Consider the following 6,000-nt stretch of genomic DNA (forward strand, 5'->3'; position numbering starts at 1 on the left):
TAAGTCATTGAGGGTATATTTACAACATATATATCAACATAATGTCACGAACTTAGTCTTTTCCTAAGCTTATGTGGCACTTAGACAAGTTAAGACACTTGATCTTGCTAAGTTAGCCTTACTCCCAATGCTTAGCTTGCTAGGCTAAGATGCTCACGACTCGGAAGCTTTAGAAAGCGTAATAGGCGATGCTTAAAGAATGGAAACTTTTATTGGTCAAAGGAAGCTTTACAAATGCTTTTGGGAACTCACTTGCTTAGTGTTTTGGTCAAATGAGGCCCTCACCTATTTATCCAATGGAACTCTCTGGAACCTTGGAGAGTTCCTTATAAATCAAGAAGATTCTAGAATACCCTACAAAACTCTATGTACAAGAGATTTCTAGAAAGCCCTGAACTCCTCTCATGCCTTCCACCATAGTGTAGAGATGTGTGAACTTCTTTAGGCATCTTTAGAACCTTCCACACTCTTCCCACTAATGGCTAAGTGTAAGAGTCTCTAGAAACTTCTTGGGCTCTATATAAACCCATGGGGAGACGTTTGAAGCATCCTATGACACTCTCCCCCACCTAAGTTGCAGACGTCTTCGTCGCCTCTTCTGCCTGGAATCGCTCAATCTGCTCCTGCAACTACCATAGTGCATTTATTGGCTCCCAGCTAGCCTTGCTCTCTGGTAGTCCCTTCCATTTCACTAAGTACTCCGTAGCAGGAGGCACATCTTGTCTCCTGATGACTCAGTTTGCAATGATGTGTTCTACTTTCTTGTCATAGGAGGTCACAACCGCTGTAGGTGCCCTCTTAGAAAACCCTCGGCTTGGATCATCACTGTCTTCGTGATATGGTTTCAAGTAGCTTATGTGGAAGACGTGATGAATCTTCAACCTTGGTGGTAACTCAACTTTATAGGACACCTTGCCGACCTTCCCAAGTATGGGGAAGGGTTCTTCATACCTCATCACAAGGCCCCTATGCACCAACCTTAATGACTTGAATTGTTTAGTAAGGATCTTGACAAGCACCATGTCTCCAACCTTATACTCTGTGTGACGTCGCTTCTTGTCAGCCCACTTCTTCATCTTCTTAGTAGCCTTGTCCAAGTATGAGCGTGCTATGTCAGCTTGCTCGTGTCATCCCTTCGCGAACTTGAAAGTCGTTGAACTTCTCCCCGTATAGCCTATCGTTAATGTGTGAGGGGTGAAGGGTTACTACCCTGTGGCTAGCTCGAACGGGCCCTTGTTGGTTGCCTCACTCATTTGCAAGTTGTATGAGAACCTATATCTAGAAAATTAGCACAATCCTTCTGGTTGGCACTCACGAAGTGCCTCAAGTATAGCTCTAGCAAGGCATTCACCCTCTTAGCTTTCCCATCTGTTTGTGGGTGAAAACTTGTGGAGAAGTGAAGCTCCGACCCCATAAGCTTGAAAAACTCCGTCTAAAACTTTCCTCAGACTTGGGTAACCCGATGATGAAGTCCATGGTGATGTTATCCCATGGGCACTCTACTATAGGTAGTGTATCTAACAGGCCTCTAGGTTGTCGTTGCTCCACCTTGTCTTGTTGGCACACAAGACAAGTCCTCACATAAGCCTCAACTTCATCCCGTATTTGAGGCCAATAGTAAGCTGACTCAAGTAATACCCTTGTGCGTCGTTACCTGGGGTGCCCAACCCACTTGGTGTCATGACACTTCTTAATTAGATTTCTCCTTATGTTCCCCCACTTAGGCACGTAGAGTCGTCTCCTCTTAGTGTAGAGTAGGTTGTTCTCCACCCAAAACCACTTAGTTTTCTCTTCATGAACCAAGGCGATAAGGCTCTTAGCCACTGGATCATGTTGCAACCCCTCCCTTAAAAGATCCATTATGTCTTCTTGGGGCTGACTCGTCATGGATGCTAGTTCTGCCTTACGGCTTAGGGCGTCGGCCACATGATTAGCACTTCCTAGCTTATACTCCAACGTATAGTCAAACTCGGTCAAGAAGTCTTGCCACCTAGCTTGCTTAGGACTCAATTTCTTCTGTGTTTGGAAGTAGCTAATGGCAACATTATCGGTCTTCACTATAAAGTGAGACCCTAGAAGATAGTGCCTCTAGGTGCGCAAGCAATGGACGATGGTGGTCATCTTATTTTCCTGCACCGTGTAGCGCCTCTCCGTATCATTTAGCTTGCGATTCTCAAAGGCGATTGGATGCCTATCTTGCATAAGAACCCCCCTATAGGGAAGTCTGAGGCATTCGTGTGTACCTCAAAACCCTTGGTGTGGTCGAGTAGTGCCAACACCGGCTCCTCAGTCACAACCTTCTTTAGATATTCAAAGGCTTGTCAACAACTTTCATCCCATTCCAATGCCTTATTTTTTTTAAGAAGATCAGTGAGTGAAGCTTCCCTTTCTGAATAACCCTTGATGAACCGCCAGTGGTAATTAACTAAACCAAGGAAAGATCTTAGTTGAGGTACCTTGGTTGGTGGATCCCATTATTGGATGACTTTCATCTTGCTATCATCCATTATCAGCTTGCCATCTTTGATGCGATGCCCTAGGAAGCTCACTTCTTTCTTAGCAAGTGAGCATTTCTCCTTATTTACATATAGCTCGTTTTGCCTTAGGATTTTGAAGACCTTCCTCAAATGCTCTACTTGCTCCTTCAAGGTGTTACCATAGATGACTATGTCATCCAAGTACACCACCACGAATTTGTCTAAGTAGGAGTGGAAGATCTTATTAGTGAGAGTGTAGAACATCATTGCGGCATTGGTGAGGCCGAAGGGCATCACTAAAAACTCATATGAGCCATACCTGGTCACACATGTAGTCTTCGGCTCGTCCTCATCTACAATCCTTACTTGGTAGTAGCCCGACCTTAAGTCTAGCTTCGTGAAGTATCTCGCACTACCAAGTTGATCGAATAAGTCGACGATGAGCGAAATAGGGTACTTGTTCTTTACCATCACTTTGTTGAGTACTCGGTAATCAATGCACATTCTTAGGGACCCATCATGCTTTTTCTGAAACAAGACTGACGTGCCATAGGAAGCCTTGGATGGTTGGATGAACTCGACGTCCAACAACTTCTTAAGTTGTCTCCTTAGCTTCTCCAGCTCGGGCGGTGCCATTCTGTATGGTTCGATAGTAAGGGGCTTAGTTCCCGGCTCCAACTTGATCTTATGATCCTCATTTCTTTTAGGAGGGAGTTTCTTGGGCAATTCGGGCGACATCATGTCCTTGAACTCATCAAGGACTCCCTCAATTTCCTTAGGCATGGGTTCTCCCGACCCATAATCCATTTCTTCCTTAAGGATGGCGAGGTAGGTCACCTCTTTCCTATTAACCCCATCTTTACTTGCATGACTAATAACATAGGGGTCTTGAGTGAACTTTCGGTGACCGTAGGGACCATGCATGGCTTCCCCTCCTCTAGGATAGCCATTGAGGGTAGGAAGGGTAGTGGCACGACCTTGACCTTCTATAGAAAGTCCATCCCCAATACCATCTTGAAGTCGTCCATGGGTGTCATTGTGAAGTCGACCCTTCCTTTCTATGAGCCGATGTGCATGGCCACCCCGCGAGCTACTCCGTGTGATGGCTTGACAACTGAATTAATTACCTTGAGCCAACCTTCTTCCTTTAATGCTTAGAGCTCTAGCCGCTTTGCCTCATCCTTCGAGACAAAGTTATGACTGGCACCAATGTCTACCAGGGTTTTGGTGACCTTTCCATTTACAAGGGCCTCTACATACATTAGCCCTTTGCTTTGAGGGAATCTTAGGCATCGGCTTGGCCTTGAGGGCATTTAGGAGTTGTAACGATCCCACATGAGCATCGCCCTCCTTCTCATTTTCCTCCATCATAACATTTAGGGCTTTCCTCTTAAGGTAGTCCCGCGCCCAATGTGGTCCATCGCATAGGAAGCAATTAGTCCTGGGTGTGAACTCCTTTATTTTGTCTTTGCCCTTACCCTCCTTGCCACTAGAAGTCTTACTTGATCCTTCCTTAGGGGTGTACCCCCTTGATCTCTTGTCTCCGCCACTTTTGGCATGATTACCCTTGGACTGTGGCTTGGGCTTGGAGGAGTCTCCCATTTTATATTCCACCAAGGACTCTGCTACTGCCATGGCCGTGGTTAAGTCTTGGACACCATGTCTCCTCAACTCTTGCTCGGCCCAACTTTGCAAGTTGTCCATGAAATTGAACAATAGCTCATCCTCGAACATGTTAGGTATCTCAATGATAAGTCTAGAGAACTCTTTCACATACTCACGGATCGAGCCTGTGTGCTTGAGACGCTTCATATTCTTTCTCGCTAGGTAAGCCACATCCTCAGGGTAAAATTGCTTTTTGATTTCTCACTTAAAGGCATCCCATGTATCTATGGTGCACGTCCCTTTTTCTATATCGGCAAACCTTCGACGCCACCATAGAGTAGAATTATCAATGAGATAGATGGTCATGGTGCGTACCTTAGTGGCTTCATCCGTCAGTGCGATAGCCTCAAAGTAGCACTCCATGTGCCATAGGAAGTTATCCAGCTCCTTATCATCCCTCTTGCCACTGAACGTATATGGCTTGGGCACCTCCACCCTTGGTGTCTCATGAGTGGCCATGACTCGTGCTGATACCGTAGTCTTATAGATGGCCAACTCTTGTCGAATCTCCTGGTCTCGGGCCTCCATGCTTGCAGCTAAGGCCTCCGCCATTGACTCTATACTAGCGAACATGCTCATGACCTTGTCTTGGAAGGACATGAACTTTTCGTGTGACACCGACTAAACTTGTGAGCCTAGCACCCCCTCACGAAGGTCTTGGATATGCTTCTTAGATCTTCTAAGCCCTTCTCCATGCCTTGCTCGATCAAGTCCACCCCTTCCCGGGTGTTTTCCATGGCTAGCTACACCTTGGCTAGCCTTGCCTCCATGTTGGCAATGGCATCACGAGATTTATCCTTCTTATCCCTACCCCATGCAGTAGGCTTGATCTCCCTCCCACGGGTTTGCTCGCTAGTCTCCTCCACATCAGAGCCCGACATGTTTTCTTTACCATGCCCGCTTCGTAGCCGCACTCTGATACCATTTGTCACAAACTTAGTATTTTCCTAAGTTTGTGCGACACTTAGACAAGTTAAGACACTTGATCTTACTAAGTCAGCCTTACTCCCAATGCTTAGCTTGCTAGGCTAAAATGCTCACTACTTGAAAGCTTTAGAAGGCATAATAGATGACGCTTAAAGAATGGAAGCTTTTATTGCTCAAAGGAAGCTTTACAAGTGCTTTTGGGAACTCACTTGCTTGGTGCCTTGGCCAAATGAAGCCCTCACCTATTTATAGACACCGATGAAACTCTCTGGAACCTTGGAGGGTCCCTTACAAATCAAGAAGATTCTAGAATACCCTACACAACTCTATGTACAAGCCTATGTACAAGAGATCTCTAGAATTCTCTAGAAAGCCCTAGACTCCTCTCATGTCTTCCACCATAGTGTAGAGATGTGTGAACTTCTCTAGGTGTCTCTAGAACCTTCCACACTCTTCCCACTAATGGCTAAGTGTAGGAGTCTCCAGAAGCTTCCCGGGCTCTATATAAACCCATGGGGAGGCTCATTTGAAGCATCCTGTGACAATAGGCATATTAATGGTCTCTATGATCCACTGAAGCTAAACCTGGAAATGACATGCCCTATTTTGCTTTGTGAAAGAATGATTCCTATATTTTGTCAGCATCTGGAGGGAAAGATTCATTATTGATCAAATAATTAGATGTGGAATATATATCTCATTAGACGAGAGTTTGTGGTATGATGTAGTTCCCTTAAATTTCAGATGAGGAAGTCAGTGACTAAGAGTGTGTTTGACAGTGATTTTAGAAACCGTTTATGATCTTTTTAATACTTGAATGTTAAAATTTTTCAAGTGTTAAAAATGTTGAACTAAAATCATTGCCAAACAAATTCTTAGAGTGTGTTTGATAGTGATTCTAAAAAATGTTTTTAACCATTTTAACACTTGA

This window comes from Vitis vinifera, chromosome 4 (genome assembly GCF_030704535.1).
Source record: "Vitis vinifera cultivar Pinot Noir 40024 chromosome 4, ASM3070453v1".
In the NCBI taxonomy this organism is placed as follows: domain Eukaryota; kingdom Viridiplantae; phylum Streptophyta; class Magnoliopsida; order Vitales; family Vitaceae; genus Vitis; species Vitis vinifera.